This window comes from Moschus berezovskii, chromosome 23 (assembly GCF_049115385.1).
Source record: "Moschus berezovskii isolate FMDL1 chromosome 23, NW_MosBer_1.0, whole genome shotgun sequence".
In the NCBI taxonomy this organism is placed as follows: Eukaryota; Metazoa; Chordata; class Mammalia; order Artiodactyla; family Moschidae; genus Moschus; species Moschus berezovskii.
In genome coordinates, this window is record NC_142482.1 from 54,164,175 (window position 1) to 54,185,088 (window position 20,914).

Consider the following 20,914-nt stretch of genomic DNA (forward strand, 5'->3'; position numbering starts at 1 on the left):
ACCGGATCCAGCTGGGGCTCAGGCACTGCGTTTAGTTGTTATGTCTCTTTGCTGCTGCTGCTAAGTCGCTTCAGTCGTGTCCGACTCCGTGGGACCCCATAGACGACAGCCCACCAGGCTCCGCCGTCCCTGGGATTCTCCAAGCAAGAACACTGGAGTGGGTTGCCATTTCCGTCTCTAATGCATGTCTCTTTAGCCAATGTCAGTTGCAATGTCTGGAACATAGTCAAGCCTTTCTTGGCCTTTTGCGATGTGACATTTTAGAAGAATATGGTTTCTTCATCTTTAAAAAGAATGTCTCTCGTGTGGGGTTTGACTGGGTCTCCTTGTTGTTAAATTCAGGTTACACATGCTCGGTGGAATCACGTCAGCAGATCTCTGTCCAGCATTGGTGGTCTTAGTTTTGATCACCCGGTAAATGTGAGCCCTGTGCGTTTCTTTGAATAAGGCCGCCATACTCGCCTGGGTCCCTGGAGTGGTGCTGAGTTAAGAGATCGGACCTCACTGTGGTGTCCAGCCCAAGAGGCTTAGGATGGACAGAGATGGATGTGCAGACCATGCGACTCAGGCAGACGGACTGTGTCATGTGTGGCCTAAGGCTAAGTTCAATTCAGTTCAGTCACTCAGTCGTGTCCGACTCTCCGCGACCCCATGAATCACAGCACGCCAGGCCTCCCTGTCCATCACCAACTCCCGGAGTTCACTCAAACTCATGTCCATCGAGTCGGTGATGCCATCCAGCCATCTCATTCTCTGTCGTCCCCTTCTCCTCCCACCCCAAATCCCTCCCAGCATCAGAGTCTTTTCCAGTGAGTCAACTCGTCGCATGAGGTGGCCAAAATATTGCAGTTTTAGCTTTAGCATCAGTCCTTCCAATGAACACCCAGGATTGATCTCCCTTAGAATGGACTGGTTGGATCTCCTTGCAGTACAAGGTGGCCTAAGGCTACTGGTCTCTTAAAGATGAGACGTGCCATTATTACATTGGTGCATCCTCTGGGCTGCAGCATTAGTGTTCCCTACTGAGTACATCTCTTGATTCTGCTGGAATAAGGGAGAAATGTTACTTTTCTTTTGAAAGCAAGCTTGTTAGGGATAACAGAGATGGCAGGCCCAGCGGTCATTCTTGCTGGTTCTGGAGGCAGAGGAATCGTCTGTGTGCTTCAGACTGTGGTTTTGAGAGGATCGAACCCAGGCACTGCCAGAGGACATGACCTGCTTGTCTTGGCCTTTGAGAAAATTGTCGAAGGAGAGTTTTGTTTTCCTAAATCGTTTGAATTCTGTGGCTGTTCTGGTAGGGCAGGTGGGTTTGGGGCTTGGCCTTCTTAAATTCAGGACCTGGTACAAGTGCAGAGCGTTACTATAATGATCAAACAGGAGGTTGTGACCGGGCAGTCTTGAGATCTCATTGAGACGCATATTAGCTCCTCGATATTCACATATGAATATAGGAAGTGGACCTTCATGAACCTCAGGAGATCGGGCCCTTTACAGAGATGGAGTGACAAGAGTTTGGATGGCTGCCGGCTGTCGCCTCCACCAGAATTCTGCTTCCCTCCCCAGTCTCCCTCCATTTCACCTTCTGCCAGAAGCTGAACGGCTTCTCTGCCATGTTTAGTCCCCTCACCGTGTTCAGAAGACAGGATGTCAACACGCTACTGGTGAGATAAATGGGCTCTTCTAGGAGGACTGTTGTTTGTGTTATTAACTTAGTGACCTTTGGGGGAGGGCCTCACTCAATAATTGGAGATTGCTTTCTGTAGTGGAGCTGAGAAGATTCAAAGATAAAGTCTTTGCCTAAAGTGTGAAATTGAAGAGAACTCTGAATTGAAACATTCACCCCTTTGTTCTTGGATACACGTGCGTCTGTGATGAGGGCTGAATTTCATTTGAAAGACACCCACCATTTACAGTGATCTCGGATTTGCTGTTTTCCAGGAAGATTTTCACTAGAAACCTCACTGGTTCAGAAACAGGAGGTCAAAGCCTGTAGGATGTGATGGCAACAGGCATGTCGGGTGGACACAGCGGGAGAGGGGACACCCACACTGGTGCCCACGGACTGGCGGAGCTGGAGCGGGTCTCGGAGTGCTTCAGGAAACTTGGGCTTTGGGTCTTAGGTAGCTTGCCTGAGGTCACAGCAGGTGAAAACCCACAATAGTTGGTGAGATAAACCTCCTGGCTTCTCAGCCCTGTGGAGTCCATGACACCACGGACTTGGCTGGTTCCCCGTGAATAGGGCGCAGCATATGAACCCAGGAATGGCCAGTACTGGTCTGGGCCACATCCCCAGCTCACCCCCACATCCAAGGAGCTGACATCAAATGCGTTTCTCTTCAACACTGAGGGCACTCTGTGGGCACATTGCTGCCCTCAGTCTGGAGGAGGAGGGCTTAACTCTAAATGCTCACCATGCAATGAAATAATATTATCATTGGCCGTTGTGAATCGTGGAAGGACTTCCCTGTGATGGTCTGATTACTTTCTGAATAGCTGATGCAGTCATCAGTGTATCAGGCCAAACCCCACTCTTTATTCCTGTCCATCTGAAAGTCCAGAAGATTGCTGTGGTCCCCGTCTGTCATGTGGGGAAGATCTGTAGAGAGGAGAAAAGGAGAGAATGTTTTGAGAACAGGACAGATGTACGCTGGGGCCGGTTTGGCAAAACTGAAGCTTTGTTAGAAGATGATATAAGTGCTTATTTTAAAGCATTTAAAGGGCTTTGCATTTTTTTTTTTTAAACGAAGTAGAGTTGTTTGGGTAATAACCCAAGGACTGTTGACATAGAAAACTGTTCTCTGATTTAATAGGAAACAGATCTGGTTTTGATTTTTGAAAACATTTGTTGGTAGAATTGCTTCCAGGAGACCAAGCCAGTCCAGGGATGGGAAGAAGTCTAAGCTCTTGGTTTTCTATAAATGAGGAGAGCTGTCCAGGGAGAGCTCTGAGAGCAGATGTCTAAAGACTGATTGATTCCAGTCTAGGAGGGAGGCATGGTTCACAGGGAACTCATGTTAATCCTTCAGTTGGAAGGCCTGAAGCTGGATGGAAGACCTGGGTAGCCTGGATGGGAAGAGTCGATCTTGTTTCGATTTCTTGTGACAATTATTATTGTTACATGTAATGGTCTTCATTTCACCATGGGGGCTTCCCTGGTGACTCAAATGGTAAAGAATCTGCAATGCGGGAGACCCGGGTTCAATCCCTGAGTCAGGAAGATCCCCTGGGGAAAGGAATGGCTACCCACACCAGTATTCTTGCCTGGAGAATTACATGGATGATGGAGCCTGGTGGGCTACAGTCCATGGGGTCACAAAGAGTCGGACATGACTGAGTGACAGACGCTTTGACTGTGGATGGTCCTATAGGAAAACAGGCTCTAGAATCAGAGAGAATGGGGTTTGAATCCTTCCTCCTCCACTTACTTGCCCTGGTGCTGTGGTTCTCAGTCTTGACTGCGTGTTAGAATTGCCTGGGGAATCTCTTAAAACTCTGGATACCCAGGGTACATCCTGGATCATAAGTGGGCATGGAACACAGGCAGATTTTTTTTTTTTTTTAAGTATCCTCCTTCTCCCTGTCGTGGGTAGCCTTGTTGAGAACCATGGCTCAAGTAAGACTGTGGAGAAGTTTGAGAGCTAAGTAGCTTTGTTTCCTTGCCTATGAAGTGGGGCTAACATTATCTAACATATTTGGCTCCTGGGAAGATAAAGAGAGATAAAACAGCCCAGTGCCCAACATATCATTGGAGCTCAGTAAAGGACAACTTGTATCACTAGCTCAGCCATTCTGCTTGCCACAAGAAGTCTTGAGATGCTGATGTGACATTTCTTGAATCCATAGAGGAAGGCTCAGAATGATAGGTCTTGCACTTATTTGAGACAGGCAGGCGTCCTCTAAGCTGGCAGCGGCTGCTGGGGAGGGTTGAGCACCGGAGCCCCCTGGATTAGGTGTGCACAGGATGGCCGTTCTTCTGTGGTCTGACTTTCTCAGACCTGCAGGCACACCAGCTCCATTTGAAATGACAGAAACCCGTATTCTTCTTTTATTTCCAGTTGTTTATTCTCTTCCCTCTTCTCTGCCTCGGCATTGCGATGACTGCTTAAAAACCAATCCTATGATGTACTTGACCGGCGTCAGTCTCCAGAAGGCCAAGTATGAGGCGAACATCTTAACCTCTTTAAGCTTCAGCTTCCTTAAGTGTGTCAATTGGGTTGTGAATATTAAACAAAGTTAAGCACATACAAGGTTTTAGCTCAATGACTGGAAGTAACTTTTTTAAAAAGTTGGAAATTGAGACTCCTTAGGGTAGATGTTCTGATGGGAGGGAGGGGTGCTCTTTGGAGAGGAGAAGGTGGTGGTGGTGGTGGAGTTTGTAGCCATCCTGGAAGGTGATGAACTTAATACACAGGATAATTCTTTTCTGTTCTGCTCTTTGAAGAAAGATGCTCTGTACCAACACACTCAGTCTATTTCATGACGCCCTATAGTGTTGTGCTCGAGTCTGGTTCTTCCAGAAAGTTCTGGGCAGAGAGCTGTTTCTAAGAAGCCCAGTGTCTGAGTGAGGGGCCCAGGGCAGCACCTGACTACATTTCTTGCCAAGCTTTTTGTATCAGCAGTACCCGACTGACTCCACCAGGGACCCTGGTGCTCATTAGAATGTTTGTTTCCACGTTTGGGATGATCGAGAAGATGGATGTCTTAACATGATGCTTGTGAGTCAGGTCAAGGAAAAAGCAGAGACGTGGTCCCTGGTGGACCTTGTGTATTAAGTAAATAATCAGAGAGTCCTCTGCTCCTGATGGTGGACGGCAGGGACCCTTTCAGCTCAGAGCTGTTGCAAGAGGCACGCATAGACAGTGCAGATAATGGAGAACAGGACCCGTTTCCCTGCCCTGGGAGGAGGCCTGGGGATTCCCTCAGAGAAGGTTCTCGGCGCTTCTGTTGGATGTAGAGAGAGAACTCTGCTGGTTCATCAGCTTCTTGATTTAAACACTTGAGTCTTTTTTTCCTTTTCCTTGAAGTGGTCTCACACATACGGGGTGTGAAAGGCGGGGGAAAGAAGCCGGCGCTGTCTCCCTGGGTGCCGGAGATCAGAAGGTGACAGGAACACGACAACGTCAAGTTTGCATTTCCACCACTGGCCGTGGGCTCCTGCGGTACCTCCTCCCCCTCTGCTTTCGCACGCTCCCCACTTCCTCCCCAGCCCCCGGCTTTCACACTGCTCACTGATGAGCGTCACCCTGGACCGGGGCTCACCTTCTATCTCAGAGCCGGGATGTTAAGCCGGGCTTGAGAGCTGGGGAAGGGACCAGCCATCTACAGACACAGGGTGGGCTGGTTGCCTTCTTCTAACACTAAGAAGAAAAGGGAGTTCAGCTCTTAAACATGGCTGGTAGCAAGGGCAACCTGTCTCCACCTGGGTTTCTTGCCTGTTTGGTGCCCCGAGATTCCCAGCTCCGTGTGTGTAAATGTCGATCGTGCTGCTGTAGGTTCATGCGCTCCCAGGCCTCTGTGCTTGGCCTGGCCGAAAGCTGTCATCAGCTTTCCATCAGGGACCAGTCACTGTTCTCTTTGGGGCAGAGCTGAGCTCCAAGTGTCATGGTCCCTTCCCAGGCTTAGGGACCGCAGCGTCCTGAGGCTCGTCTGGTGTCCAGAGATGGAGACGTGTCCATCAAGGCCCCCAGCATCCCTGAGGTGCGTGGTCCAAGGGCTCCTGGCCCAGAAGGTGGTGGCACCTGCCTCCTTTATTATTGAACGTGATGGTGACATCTGTGAAATGCAAGTAGCTCACGCATGTGTCAATTGAGTGTCCCAAGGACATCGGAGGAGTTTGCTAAAAATCAGTACTTTGTATCCATTCTGCCCCAAACTCCTCTCCCATCCAGGCTGCCACATAACACTGAGCAGAGTTCCATGTACTGTAGAGCAGGTCCTGTTGGTTATCCATTTTATATATAGAAGTGTGTACATGTCCATCCCAAACTCCCTACCTATCCCTTCCCCTGTTTTTCCCCCACCCACAAGTTCATTCTTTAAGTTTGTCTCTTTCTGAAGAAACAGTACTTTTAAAAATCGTGTTTTTAACTCTTCTCAGTTCACTCTGGTCTCTCCCTTGAGCCTTGCATTTTGTAATTTGGACTTTTGCAGTTACCGGGTTTTCTGATGGCCGAAGCCTCCTCCTTGTACTTCCCAGGCCCGTTTTCTCTTCCAAGGCTTGAGGTCGTGCGCCTGGGTCCTGGGCAGCCCCTGCAGAGTGTAATGTCAAGATGATGAAGGCAAACTGGAGAAACTCCATGCGCTGCGAGCCCCTGTTGTGAGTGTGTTCTGTGGGTTCCCACATCACACGATGTCAGGGCCGTTTCCAGCTTGCTTGTGGTTTCAAACCCTGCTTTCCCAGGGTCTGCTCATCACGACAACCGCACAAAGTAAATATTCTCGTCCTGCTTTGCAGGGGAGAAGCCTGAGGCCCAGAGATGGTAAATAACCTGCCCTGGGACACAATAAAAAGAAATCATTGGACTTAAATCCCAGCCCCTGGCACCAGTCTCCCCAGGAGACTCAGCCACCTTCCCCAGAGCAGGAGAAAGATTCAGAGAACTTGTTACCTTCGGAGGAGGGCTCTCGGCCCCCACTTGAGCTTACTTCCAGTCCTGTTCGGCTTGTCAGGTGGGGAGTGGTCCCTTGCCCAGGGTCTGCTGTGCCCATCCCCCCAGAGCTTTGGGGGCGCTCTCCTGCCTGCTCGGGGCTCTCGCTGTGACCTGCCCTCTTGCGTGCCTGCAGGACATGAGCTGGATGCTCATTCAGCATGGGGGGGCGGTGCGGGCAGTACACAGCTTCCCGTGCTCTAAAGGGGCAGACAGTGCCCCCGCGGCCCTTGGCTGCTTCAGGAGGCCGGAGGAGAGCTGGCAGGTCTGTGTCTTGCCCCTGGTTGGAGCTTCCATGCCACCTGTCACACAGACGACACAGTAGGAGCTAGGGAGGAGGGACCCGGGGTCTGTGAGACCCTAAGCCCCATCTGTGGCCGTTTCTGTGGCTTCCTGGTGCCCGTATCTCCTGTCTCGTAGGAGCAGGCAGGCCTGGCCTGAGGCCTGCCTTGTGTGCGGCATTCTTGGTCCAGAACCCTCACGCAGGAGACAGGTGGGTGGGAGAGGGCTGGGTGCCAGCCGCGGCCTGACTCAGCTGCCCCCTCATCAGATGGCGCCCCTCAAACTTGGCTCATGTGCCCACAGCTGTGTGAGTGTGGCAGTCAAGACCCTTTTCCTCTTTCCAGGAAGACGTTGTGGACACGGAGGTCTTTTTAATTTCAGTTTCTAGAAGAGTCACACGGAGCCTCTTTCTAGTGGGCTTTCTCTTGGTAGGGGCCAGGGCGGGCATGATTAGGTCGTGTGTACTGGTCAGGCGGATGCACAGCGTGGAGATCTGCAAGCTTTCAGACCCAAAGGAGGATTGCAACCTAGTGTCTCTCTCGGAGCAGCCCCACAGGCTCACAATCTTCAGATAGTTTTTATCCATTTTGATTTTTTCCCCCTGATATTTTATAATTGTGGTAAAATATGCATAATGTAAAAATTACCATCTTAACCGGTTTAAGTGTACTGTTCAGTGGTATTCTACAACCATTACCACCAACCATCTCCAGAACTCTTTCATCTTGTAAAACTAAAGCTCAGTTCAGTTCAGTCGCTCAGTCATGTCCAACTCTTTTCGACCCCATGGACTGCAGCACACCAGGCCTCCCTGTCCATCACCAACTCCCGCAGCTTGCTCAAACTCATGTCCATTGAGTCGGTGATGCCGTCCAACCATCTCATTCTCTGTCGTCCCCTTCTCCTCCCACCTTCAATCTTTCCCAGCATCAGGGTCTTTTCAAACGAGTCAGGTCTTCGCATCAGGTGGCCAAAGTATTGGAATTTCAGCTTCAGCATCAGTCCTTCCAATGAATATTCAGGGCTGATTTCCTTTAGGATTGACTGTTTTGATCTCCTTGCAGTTCAAGGGACTCTCAAGAGTCTTCTCCAACACCACTATTGAAAAACATCAATTCTTTGGTGCTCAGCTTTCTTTATAGTCCAACTCTCATGTCCGTATGTGACTACTGGAAAAACCATAGCTTTGACTAGACAGACCTTTGTTGGCCAAGTAATGTCTCTTTTAATATGCTGTCTAGGTTATTAAACTAAAGCTTTGCCCCTAGTAAACAGTAACTCTCCATTTTCTTCTCTCTCCAGCCCCTGGCAACTACCAGTCTACTTTTTCTCTGGTTTTGCCTACTTTGAGCACCTCACATAAGTGGAATTATATGACGTTTGTGCTTTGGTGCCAGGCTTACTTCACTTAGCACGATGCACTCCAGGTGCCTCCATGAGGACACCTCATGCTATAGCATGGATCAGAATTCCATCTCTTTCTCAGACTAAGTAATATTTAAGTGTGTGTGTGTGTGTGTGTATCACATTTTAAAAATCCATTCATCTGTTGATGGGTATGTAGCTTGCTTGTATGTGTGAAATCAGTCTGTACAAGTCACTTCAGTCGTGTCTGACTCTTTCACAGCCCGCCAGGCTCCTCTGTCCATGGGATTCTCCAGGCAAGAATACTGGAGTGGGTCACCATTTCCTTCCCCTGAAGAGCAGCAGGTTGCTTGTACCTCTCATGAATAATGCTGCAGTGAATGTCAATGCGCAAATACCTCTTCAAGATCTGGTTTTCCATAATTTTGACTGTTTACCCAGAAGTGGGTCAGATGGGTTTCTGAGCCATTTTCTGCTCCTCTGAATCCTATCTTAGCTCAGGTCTGGTCGAACATGAGCCTCATGGCCAATGGCCTGGCCCTTGATACCAGACTGCCTGCATTTTAATCTTGGCCTTTTCTCTTATGAGTTTTGGGCCTTTTGGCAAGTGACTTAATCTTTCCAACCTCAGATTTCCGCTAAGGGTTGGACACGACTGAGCGACTTCACTTTCACTTTTCACTTTCACACATTGGAGAAGGAAATGGCAACCCACTCCAGTGTTCTTGCCTGGAGAATCCCAGGGACGGGGGAGCCTGGTGGGCTTCCATCTATGGGGTCACACAGAGTCGGACACGACTGAAGTGACTTAGCAGCAGCAGCAACACAGTGACAATGGTAGTGTGTAACTCAGAGGGCTGTGAGGAGAGTCAAAGGTGTTAATATGTATCAGGTCCCCCCCACAGGCTGCTTGGCCTGTGGTAAGTTATTTAAGTTTTAGAGCTGCTACATCATTGTTATCATTACACTTGTTATTAATATTATAATCTGCATATGGGTGTGCTCACAGGTAGTTTCCTAGATTGGATGGTTAAGTTCAAAACATTTAAAAAAGAAAAACTTTGTAAAACTTCAAAATGATGCAGATATATAAAAGGAAGACATTTTTCTAACACTCTCTGCATTAATCAGAGGTGATCACAGTTTCCCAGTGGCTCAGTGGTAAAGAATCCACCTGCAATGCAGGACACCCAAGTTTGATCCCTGGGTCGGGAAGATACCCGGCCTAAGAAATGGCAACCCACTCCAGTATTCTTGCCTGGAAAATCCCATGGACAGAGGAGCCTGGTGGGCTACAGTCCATGGGGCTGCAGAAGAGTCGGGCATGACTTAGGGACTAAAAACAAAAAAGGATCACAATTCTTCTTTGTATTTCTTTATATACATTTTCAAGACTGCTTTCAGCAGATCCACTGTGAGGCGGATGGTAACCCGACAGACACCACTTTTTGGTGAGAATCATATTTGTTCCCATGCCTGTGCTTCATCTAGGAGAATCTATATTTAAAACGGCATTAGATGTAGGGGAAATAGCCAGTTAAAGCAAGCTATGTGTAAACTAGTTCCTTGGGTAAAATCTCCAGTCACACCCATTCACACAGTTTGCCCTGTGAGCTGACTGTCCAGAACTGTCAAATCAGGCTACGGTCTTCCCACCAGAGCACCTCCTGTTTCCACCAAGAAGAAAATTCTTGCTAAGAACCCTTGGCCTCTGGTTGCCTGTAGCTTTCAGGAAAGCCTTTTGTTTAAACAAAGGAACCAGCCCACTGGTATCTGGGTGAACACCTGCTTCCTTCTGAGATGGAAATGATCTGAATTGAAAGGAAGGTGGCTTTCTTTTCTTTTTCTATGTTCGCATCCACCTGGAGCAGCGCATGACTTCCTTGTGAAAGGTCACGGTGTAGATCTGGACTTGTTGCTGCCTTTTGGGGAGCGTCTGCTCTGACTGGGGGGGGCATCTAAACTAAGTTCTGAGCAAGTAGGGAAGAGAGAGGGTGACGGGGGGTGTTTATTGCGTGGCTTCTGGGGCTGGAGCTGGGGAGGACATGGGGACTCTGTGTTGTATCTTGGGGACACTGAGCATCACTTGCTAAACCTCAGCACCCTCCTCTGTGTTGGGGGGCGGTCTCTCTGGTCCCTTCCAGCTATGACATTCTCTGCTGTCTTTTACTCTTCAGAGCATCTCACCGGGTGGCATGAGTTCCACGGACCTCTGGATCCACCTGGGATTTTCACAGCATCATAAACCATAAAGATGAACTGAATGTTCTTTTTGTTGTCATTTGAGCCTAAGGATTGAATGGCAGCCTTAACTGCAGGAGGGCATGATTAGTGAAAGTGGAGACTATGTGCATGGGTATCTGTGTGCGTGTGTGTCTGTGCATTGTTCAGCTGTGTGCTTGTATGTATGTTTGTGGGCGTGTGATCGGCATGTTGGTGAGTAGGTCCGTGTGTGTGTGTGTGCATGTCCCTGTGTGTATGTGCAGAGGCGACGGAGGAGGGTCCCAGCCAATCCCTAGTTTCCTGAAAGCCTATTGACTTGTGCTTTTCCTTCCTTGGGCAAGAATACTGGAGTAGGTAGCCATTCCCTTCTCCAGGGGGATCTTCCCAACCCAGGCCTCCCACATTGCAGGCGACTCTTTACCATCTGAACCACCAGGGAAGCCCATTTCTCCTCAAGGAAAGTATAGCTTATAATTTCAGATTTTGCCCCCTGGTGTTTCCCAGAGGAAGAAACCTGTGGTTGATTGTTTCACCGCAGGTTGCTATGTCTGTCTGATTGACAGCCCTGGAGAAAGGTTGTACTTACCCAGCAGACCTTCTGGACTCTCACCGGAGACCCTCTGCAGACAGGAAGGGCTTCTGACCCAGTAACCTAAATAGTCCCTCCTGTGACTTTCATCTCAGTGAAGGCACAAATGTGTTAGATGCTAAAAATGCAGATGGAATTGTGGAATGATTTTTTTTTCTTAATCTGCCTCTCAGAGGGCAGGCTAGCAAAGACTGATGAGGCAGCAGCACAGGGAGAAGGAGCAGAGCTTGTGGGGGGACAGCCTTCTGTGTGCTTGTCAAATACAGGGCTGGGGGAGGTAGGAGAAGATCGGTGGGGCGTCTCTGGAGACACAGGTGCATAGAGTGTCTCCTGCTGAAGGGTGTTTGTCTAGTTTTCTTTTCCTTGGATTTTTATAGGCATGTGACTGCATCAGTATGGGGAGGGAAGAGAAAGCTTGAAGGGTCCATCCTACAGTGTACCACACTTTATTTACTCACAATAAGATGGTATATATATTCCTTATGGAGTACTCCCTGTGTGCCAGGCACTGGGCTAAGAATTTTTGTTTCTATGATTTTTGAAAATTGTTTATTTTATATTAGTTAATGGGTGTTTTTGTGTGTCTTTGGTCACATCCAACTCTTTGGACCCCATGGACTGTGGCCTGCTAGGCAACTCTGTCCATGGGATTCTTCAGGCAAGAATACTGGAATGGGTTGCCATTCCCTTTCCTGGGGATCTTCCCAACCCAGGGATTAAACCCATGTCTCCTTTGGCCAGTGCAGGAACATTCTTTACCAGTGAGTTGCCTGGGAAGCCCTATTTTGAATTAGAGTATCATTGATTTACAATGTTGTGTTGGTTTCAGGTGTATAGCAGAGTGATTCAGTTAGACATAAATTGTATCTATTCTTTTTCAAAAGCTTTCCCCGTTTGAGTCATTACAGAATATTGAGCAGAGTTCCCTGTTGGGCTTAGAATTTTATGTGAGTTATCAGTCCTAGGTTGTTTCCAGCTTTTTTCTATTATAAATTGTACTTGGGTGAATATCTAAGCAAAGAGCTTTTTGCCTGGTTTGTACATCCTGTTTAGAGTGAATTCTTCTAAAGGCAATTCCTGGGCATGAAATTTAAAACAACTACTCTTAAAAAAGGTCTTCCCTGTAGCTCAAATGGTAAAGAATCTGCCTGCAATGCAGGAGACCCAGGTTCCATCTCTGGAGAAGGGAATAGCAATCCACACAGTATTCATGCCTGGAAAATCCCATGGACTGAGGAGCCTGGTGGGCTACAGTCCATGGGGTCGCAAAGAGTTGGACATGACTGAGTGATTTCACTTTCACTCTTGAAACATACTGCCGCGTTGCTGTAGCGCCATGCCACACTTCCACGTGGAGGAAGGTGGCCCTGTGCCTGCTTCCTCTGAAAGACTCGGCAAGTCAGCCCCTTTGTTGAAGGAGAGGTCTGTCAGCCTGCAGTGTAAACTCCGGAAAGGTTAGATACCTGACCAAGTTTATTCCAGAGACTTAGAGAGCGTGTGCGCAGCTCTTTAATTGCATTTCTATGTGATACAAATCAGTGGCATGCACTTCTCTGGTGGCCCAGTGGTTAAGAAGTTGCCTGTCAGTACAGGAGATGCGGGTTCGGTCCCTGGGTTGGGAAGATCCCCTGGAGAAGGAAATGGCAACCCAGTCCAGTATGCTTGCCTGGGAAATCCCATGGACAGAAGTGCCTGGTGGGCTGCAGTCCACGGGGTCACAGAGAGTGGACACCACTGAGTGACTGAACACAGCCATGTTGGAATAAGAAAACACACGTGCCCTTGCTGTCACGGAGTTGGGATGTTGTGCCCTGGAGGCCCGGCCCCTCCAGGAAGTCGAGGTCTGATCCCACTCCCTCAGCCTCCCCGCCAGGCCTTGCAGCCATGTTCCCTGAGACTTGGTTGTCACCCTTCAGACGCAGGGCTATGTGGACAGATGGAAGGATCTTTATTCGGAAACAGGTCTATGAACCCAGAGGATCCAACTGGCCTTGGATTCTCCAGTAAAAAATGGTCTTTTCTTCATCCAGACCTAGTTTTTTTTTTTTTTTTTTTAAGGTGTGGTTTCAGTTCCATGCAGGCCAACAAGCGTGTATTAAGTGCCTTCTGCATGCCTGTTGTCACTGGAGACAAGACAGCAGACAGACCAAGTCCTGCCCACTTGGAGCTGAGAGCTGCCAGTTGGGGAGGAGGAGCCCCGAGGGGTGACTGCGGCCCCTCAGCTGGGATGGGTGCCTTGTCTGAGAGCAGAGTGGACAGGGGTCGGTGATGGGGCCGTGGGGAGGCGGGTGGGGCTGGCTCCCTTGGGCTCGCTGACCCTCGAGTGGAGATCTGCAGGAAGCCAGACCTGCGACTGCCTGGGGACGTTCACAGGTTGGATGCCGCGGATGGGGCGCACAGAGGGGCGGGAGCCAGTTTCAGATGCTCTGTGACAGGGGAGCCCAGGGAGAGACTGAGGGGGGCAGAGTCAGAGGAGGGGCTGGGCTCTGGGGGAGGGAGGCACCGGGGACGCCCGGGAAGCCACGGTGAGGACTCAGATTCCATATTAGCCGCGCTGCAAAGCCACCGGAGGGTCGGTGGCAGGGCGGTGACGTGACCTGGTGCCCCGCTTCGTGCCCTGGGTTAGCCGAGTGCAGGGGCAGAAGCAGGGAGAGTGAGAACTCCTGCCAGAGTCCTGGGGGCAGAGGATGGTGGCAGAGTGGGACGTGAGGATCAGTCCCCGGCAGCACAGCGAGGAGCAAGTGCAGACGTCGCTTGCCTTCACTCCACCCTCAGAGTAGACCTCCGGAAGCTTTCCCTCCCCACCCTGGGGAAGAGCACAAACTTCTGAAACTGTCTGTACCCTCCTCCGGAGAAGGCAATGGCAAGCCACTCCAGTACTCTTGCCTAGAAAATCCCATGGACAGAGGAGCCTGGTAGGCTGCAGTCCATGGGGTCGCTACTAGTCGGACACAACTGAGCGACTTCACTTTCACTTTTCACTTTCACACATTGGAGAAGGAAATGGCAACCCACTCCAGTGTTCTTGCCTGGAGAATCCCAGGGACGGCGGAGCCTGGTCAGCTGCCGTCTATGGGGTCGCACAGAGTCGGACACGACTGAAGCGACTTAGCAGCAGCAGCAGCAGTACCCTCCTCAGAATCATCATCTCCAAGCCTCAGCCACATCCGTCACCTTTTGGAAGGACACCTTTCTCTTAAACTGTCACGAATCTTTCTTTCCAAGTTCTTTCTTCAGCAGGAAATTCAGGAGAAGTCCAGCACGGCAGCCCAGGCTTGAGTCTGAGCCATCTGACTGTTTACCCCCATGCCAAGCCTTCTCCTGGGTGGGAACTTAAGAAAACATCCCACAAAACCAGGAACCACCTGCCAGAGCTCCGTAACTATACAGTCCGGACAGGAAACACACAACAGACAATCGTTGGGACACATTTTGAATGCCCTGTGACCTTTGGCACCTGTTGGGCTTCCTCCTAGGGGTCTGCATTATTGATAGCTGAGTAGAAAAGGCTGAGAAACAGTCCCCAGTGTTCAGGAAGATGTAGAACAGGGCTCAGGAGACCTTGCTGTTCTTTCCAGCTCTGCCAGATATGTGCCGCTCGAGCATCATCCTTGCCGGGTCTGCTCCTTCATTTTGAATAGGAGTCCTGGACAGCTTGGTTTCTAAGATACCTTTCAACTTCACCATCTTTTGATTCCAAGGAAGCATTGAATAAGAAACAAGAAGCGGTGGTGGCTGATGAAACCAGTACTGTGGGCTTTAGGAGAGAGAGTCCTTCAAGTGGTGGTATGTGTTTGAATTTGGGCAAACTTCTCTGTGCCACTTTTTAGGGTATCCACATTAATAATTTTCACGATGTCAGGGGCCGCCTGACTTGGCTTGTTCTGTTAAAAGAAGGGTGAGCAGACTGAAGACAAGGATTAAACCAAGTAAAATTTCTTCTGTGCTAGGGGAATCATGCACATGGCTGCATATTCTACAGAAAGACCTAATTTGATCAGCTGTGTCAGTCAGACTCTGTGTCTGGGTTGGACTTCTGCATCTCGGAGGAGAAATTAATGAGAGAGGGACAGATGCCCACCCAAGAAGTGACAGTTTCCTGCAGTTCCAGCCTTCATTTTTTTTTCCTGTGCATTTCCCTATTTTCTTATTTATAGTCTTGCCTGTCTCCTGCAGTGGCTTTGGTGTAGATTTTAGAGTAGGTGAGTGGCTGGCTTCTAAAAATGACAGCCTCAGTCCAGGTCTGAGGCTGCAGCCAGATCAGGGAAGCCTGATTGATGCCTTTCTCTCTCCTTGCCTACCAGTCAGACCATCCTCCCAGGCTCGAGAGGATGGGAGACCCAAGGCATTTGTAGGAAGTCCCTTTCTCTTCTCCCCTTTTTTTTTCATTTCCTCGTGTGCCTTCTGCTTATTGTTGTGAAATTCACCTGTACATTGACAAGTGTGGTCCACCTCTTCCAGAACACATCCTTACTAACATGAGTGTGTGTGCGCTCCACTGAGGGTAGATTATGCTCTCTCAACTTAATCATCTCCCAGCAGGCTCCCAAACCAGACACATGTTATTGTTTCAGCAATGATGTGGTGATGGATGGCATTATTCAAGCTGTGCTGGAAAGAGCTCCATGTCCCAGGATTTCTTTACCTGCTGCATTTATGAGAAGCTGTCCCTGGGCTGACGGCTTTGTTGCTGTTTTGAGTTGACCTTGTCCTGGGTCTTTGTCTGACGGGCTGCTTGACACCATAAGAACCCTTCCAGGCTGAGTAACGCCGCCTGCGCCAGTGGCATCGCTGCATTGGTAACAGCACTGGTACTTTGGGCCTCTAGGTTTGTCTCCTGGCTTTGTTCTTGGTTGTTGTTGATGATCAGTCATTAAATCATGTCCAGCTCTTTGTGACCCCATGAACTGCAGCATGCCAGGCTCCCCTGTCCTTCACTGTCTCCCAGAGTTTGCTCAGATTCACATCCATTGAGTCAGGGATACTGTCTAACCATCTCATTTTCTGCTGACCCCTTCTTCTTTTGCCTTCAGTCTTTCCCAGCATCAGGGCCTTTTCCAATGAGTGGGCTCTTTTCATGAGGTGGCCAAAGTATTGGAGCTTCAGCGTCAGTCCTTTCAATGAATATTCAGGGGTTGATTTCCTTTGGAATTGATTGGTTGGATCTCCTTGCAGTCCAAGGGACTCTCAAGAGTCTTCTCTAGCACTACAGTTTGGAAGCATCAATTCTTTGGCACTCAGCCTTCTTTGTGGTCCAACTCTCCCATCCATACATGACTGCTGGAAAAACAATAGCTTTGACTACATGGACCTTGGTCGGACTTGCTCTTGGAGCTGCCTTAGATCAGTTGGACTACTGGGCAGTTGTCAGTTTGTTTTGGAAACTATTTCTAGTCTCAGCCGTTGGCAGTAGGAATACCCAGCATGGAGTCCTAGAGTACGCTGGAGTGTGGGGTAACCTAGGTCATGCTTCTTATTGAACACATTGTCCTTCAAAGTGTCATGTTTATAGTTGGTGCTTTATAAACAGGTTGACCGATTGAGTTAATCCTGTCCTTTGGTTGAGTAACGGTTGTGGAGATGATAATTACGATCATGTAAGTAGTTGGAGAACTAGTGCAATGGCCGTGTCAGAGCTGGCTCTCCCTGGGCCCCATTCACCCTGCCAGCGAAGCCGAACCACTCTTGGCTCGCCTGTGCATCTCCAGTCTGTCCACCTTTCTGCCCCCGGTGCCCATCGTTGCCGTATCGCTTAGATAATGCACGTGAAACTCTTACTGCAAAGCCTGGCACATGTGGAGTACTCAATAATGGATAGATAGAAATGTTTGCTGTGAATAATTGAAGAAAGTATAATACAGCTGTTAAAACCTTTCAGAGCCTTCCCATCACCCTCAGGATCAGAATCAAACCTCCTTCTGCGGCCGACAGCTCTATCCGCTGCCCGCTCTCCCCCTTCACTTAGGGACACTTTCCTCTGTGATGACTTACCGGCCAGATTGACCTCTGTCATGTTTTGGACCCGCCACGCTTCCACACGCCCCAGGACCATCCTGTATGCTCTCCTTCCTCTCACTTCTTCTCATCCTTAAGATTTTAGCTTAAATATCACTTCAGCAAGCGCTTCCCTGGTCTCGCTATCGACAGGACGTCCCCTCTCATTATTCTCTGTCACAAACTGCGTTTGATTACTTCCCAGACCTTCCACGACCTGACATGCTATCTCTTTCTATTTACTTGTTTCTCCACTGACTCCCCAACAAGACCCTAAGTTCCAGGAGGAAGGACAGGCACATGTTTGCCTGGCACGTGGTTGATGCTAGAAACACACGGTCAGTGTTTGTTGAATGAATGAATAGAAAACTGAACACTGATCCTAATAAACATGCAGATAACGACGCTAATGATAGGGAGGTGAGTGGCCTTCATGTGCCAAACACTAAACTGCATGCTTTGCGTTCATCATCTCATTTAGCCCTTTCCATGGTTCAGAACAGATCTTCACCTGCTGAGGAAGTGAGCCATCAAATCAGTCAGCTTCCTCAGGTATTGAAGCCAAACCCCACAGGTTCTCATCTGTTACTTAAAGCCACATCCTCCCCACTCCATTGTGGTTCCAGATGTGGACAGATGCTCCACCTCGAGGGAAGATGAGGATGGGAATGTATCCCAGGGCTGCAGCTACCTGCAGGGCTGGACCACCCCTGGTGGCATCAAGGTGCTGAGAGCTTTGTGTTGTGTTCTGAGCTTGGGTGGCCAAGACAAGGTGGGTGAAAGAGGTGGGCTGGCTCAGCCATGCTGCCTTCATGTCCGTAGAGGGAACGCCCTCCCGTGGAGGGGATGCCAGGGATGAAGGCTCTCCGTGGGTGGAAGGGCAGGGCGGACAGGCTGCACAGAAAGGTCACATTTCCCGTAAGCAGGTGTGTGCTAGAGCGATCTCGTGAGGAGACCCGTGTGTTCAAGTTCTGGGGAGAGTGGAGAGGGGCAGGGGATCAACTCTTAAGAGGGCGTGAGAAAGGGAGGCTGTCTGGTCCAGCCTCTGCAGTGTGTTTTAAGTGTCCTTGCCACGGAGGGCCACAGTGCTGGGGAGCAACCCGAAGCCAGGCCGTGAACAGCGCATCCTCGTAGTAGACAGGTGGGCTCCTTCCCTGCCGCTAGGTGTCCCAGGACATCATCCCGGTGCCCTTTCCCTTCAAGGCTGAGTCTGTCCCCTGCTTGGACACTGCAGCCGCTGGTCACCCGCGGGCACAGCAGGTGGCCTTCTGCTTCTAACCATGTGAGTTGGGGTGACAATGGCCATCACTCTGAGTTACAGCCTTTTCTGACTAACACCATAGTCATGGCATTCTAAGGCCTCTCCCTCCCTTGCCTTTTTTTTTTTTTTAAAAAAATTGAAATATAGTTAATTTACAATATTAAGTTAGTTTCAGGTGTATAGCAAAGTGATTCAGTTATCCATATCCATATATATATATATATTTATTCTTCTCCATTGTAGGTTATTGTAAGAGACTGAATATAGCTCCCTGTGCTGTTCTGTAGGTCCTTGTTATTTATTTGATACATAGTGGTGTGTATCTGTTAACCCCAAGCTCCCAGTTTATCCCTCCCCGACTCCCTTTCCCCTCTGGTAACTCTGGTTTAACTTCTTGACTTGGTTTTCTATGTCTGTGAGTCTGGTTCTGTTATGTAAATAACCTCCCTCCCTTGTCTTGTTTAAAATGAAAATTCCTTGCTCTTACTGAATCTGTCAGCCGCCTCAGACTGAATATCCTGATTGCTGGCATCAGCTGAGGGACATCCTGTACAAGTCCAGGCCCGTGGTCTTGACAGCTGACGTGTATCAGGCACTTCCTGCGTGCCAGGCCCTCTCCACGACCACCAGTGACGTGGATGCTGTTTATCCATCTCCACGGACAGCTGGGGTTGTGGAGGCCCCGGGGATCCTGTGAGAAGGGCCTGAGGTCACGCAAGTAGCGAGTGGCGATGCCGGGGTTTGCTCTCAGACTCGCTGTCCCCGACACCGTGCCGGGTAGGGTGTCCGGCCAGAAACAGCTGTGACCACCCTGGGCTGCCAGACACCCTTCCCACCCTGTTTCAGAGCAGCAGCTCGGCTGGTCAGCCTGTGCAGTCTCTGCTGGCTAGCTGTGTTTAGCTGGGTGGATGTGCAGCGGGGCTGGCTGACTCGGGCGCTCTTCAAATTCTTAAGCACTGATGCCTGTGTCACGCGATCTGGCCCTCTGTCCTGCGTGACCGCACTGCCATCTCCAGTCATTCCCAAATATGCACATGCGTCCTCCCCGTCCACAGGGCAAGAGGCTAATGAACAGGGCCGTGCTTTGTCTTTCTCTGCTGGTCTCCCCAGAGCCCATGGCATATTAGGGTGTGCTTAGAAATGGCTCAGTGCCAGTTAGCCTGACCAGGGGACAGAGAAGCCTCCTCTTAGGTGGCCGCCTTCTACAGGTAGACAAAAGTTGCATCGGACTGCTATTAACAAGTCCAGTGGTATTAACAAGTGTTGGGACTGGTATTAACAAGTCCTTCTCTGTTTGTAGAACTAAATGTGGTTTGCTTTGGCAACTGTTAAGCAGAGGAAAACATCACCTTTAGACCCCAGAACCTGATTTCTGGAATGTTTTAGGGGCTGATCCATCTCATGCCTTTCCTTTCCTTTTTTTAACTTTTAAAAAATACTTATTTGGCTGCACTGGGTCTTAGGCGTGGCATGCGAGGTCTCATTTCCTTACCAGGGATTGAACCCTGGCCCCCTGCGTTGGGAGCGTGGAGTCTTAGCCCCTGGACCACCAGGGAAGTCCCTCTTCTGCCTTTCTTACTAGCCTCTTTGTGTGAGCATCTTTATGCTGCATCATTCCCAAAGGCGCTTCTGTTCTCAGTAATCTGTTCGAAAGACAGAGCCAAACTGAACTCTGAGATTGAACCTGGTTTGCTCAGCGGAGTCTTGGGGGCTGATCTGCAGGTTTGGACCTGCAGTGGGTTGGTTCACCCATGCGCTTGTTTGAGAGGAGAGCAGGCTGTCGGACGGGCTGGGCGGTGGGAGCTGGTGTGGCCTTCGTGGGAGGGGACGGTTGCATGCTTCAGAGCAGTGTTTTCCTTCCTACCCCCAGTTTGGCCAAAGAATGCTCGGACATTCTTTTCAGGTTGCCTCACCCTTGGCTTACTTTGGATAACAAGAGTGAAGAACTGAATTCTAGCCATGTGGGAGTTCCCAGCCCTTCTGGACCTAATGCCTCCATGGGTACCTTCCATTAGAAAAGATTTTGATAGTTTGTCTTGGACCAGACCTCTTCTTTTGATCATCCTTGGCTGACAAATGCATGCTTCATTGTCCTGGCCAACTCTGGCTGGGCTCGAGTACCTTGGTGGCAGGAGAGAGTGGAGACCACTGGCAGCTAAACAGTCCCCAGCAAGTGGTGACCTACGCCCCCCGCCACCTGTCCCTGGGAAGATTTGTGAGCCTGAAAGTTTACCTCTGTTCCCTTTTCCAGCTGCCCAAAGGAGTGTGAAAGGGTCAGGGCACCGTGGGCAAATGCTCCACCAAACCTTGTGGCTGGAAACCTACAAGAGAGAGAGGGCGCGTGCCAGGAGACAGCAGAACATAGTCTTGGGGGCAGACTTTGGGGGACTTGATGGCCAAGGCCAACATGATGACAGAGCCGGGGCGGGGGGTGGGGGCATCAGCCTGGGTGCACTCGGTGCTCTAGTACAACTTCTTGCCCAGTTCAGATTTCCCCGGGCTTCTTGTGCATACAGCGGATGCCACTGAGACTGCCTAGAGGACTGAATGGTG

At 49.8% G+C, this 20,914-nt stretch overlaps 1 protein-coding gene across 3 annotated transcripts in view; it reads left to right on the forward strand.

Moving 5' to 3' along the window:
• GFOD1 (Gfo/Idh/MocA-like oxidoreductase domain containing 1) overlaps window positions 1-20,914 on the forward strand; it is a 103,677-nt gene that overhangs the window by 36,772 nt on the left and 45,991 nt on the right. Inside the window, exon 1 of one of the 3 annotated variants that reach the window (XM_088831289.1) lies at window positions 13,400-14,892. The exons of the other annotated variants lie outside the window; for them this stretch is intronic. The gene's annotated coding sequence lies outside the window, so the exon portion shown is untranslated. Of the gene's footprint in view, window positions 1-13,399; window positions 14,893-20,914 lie in introns of those variants that run through there. 3 annotated transcript variants of the gene reach the window in all.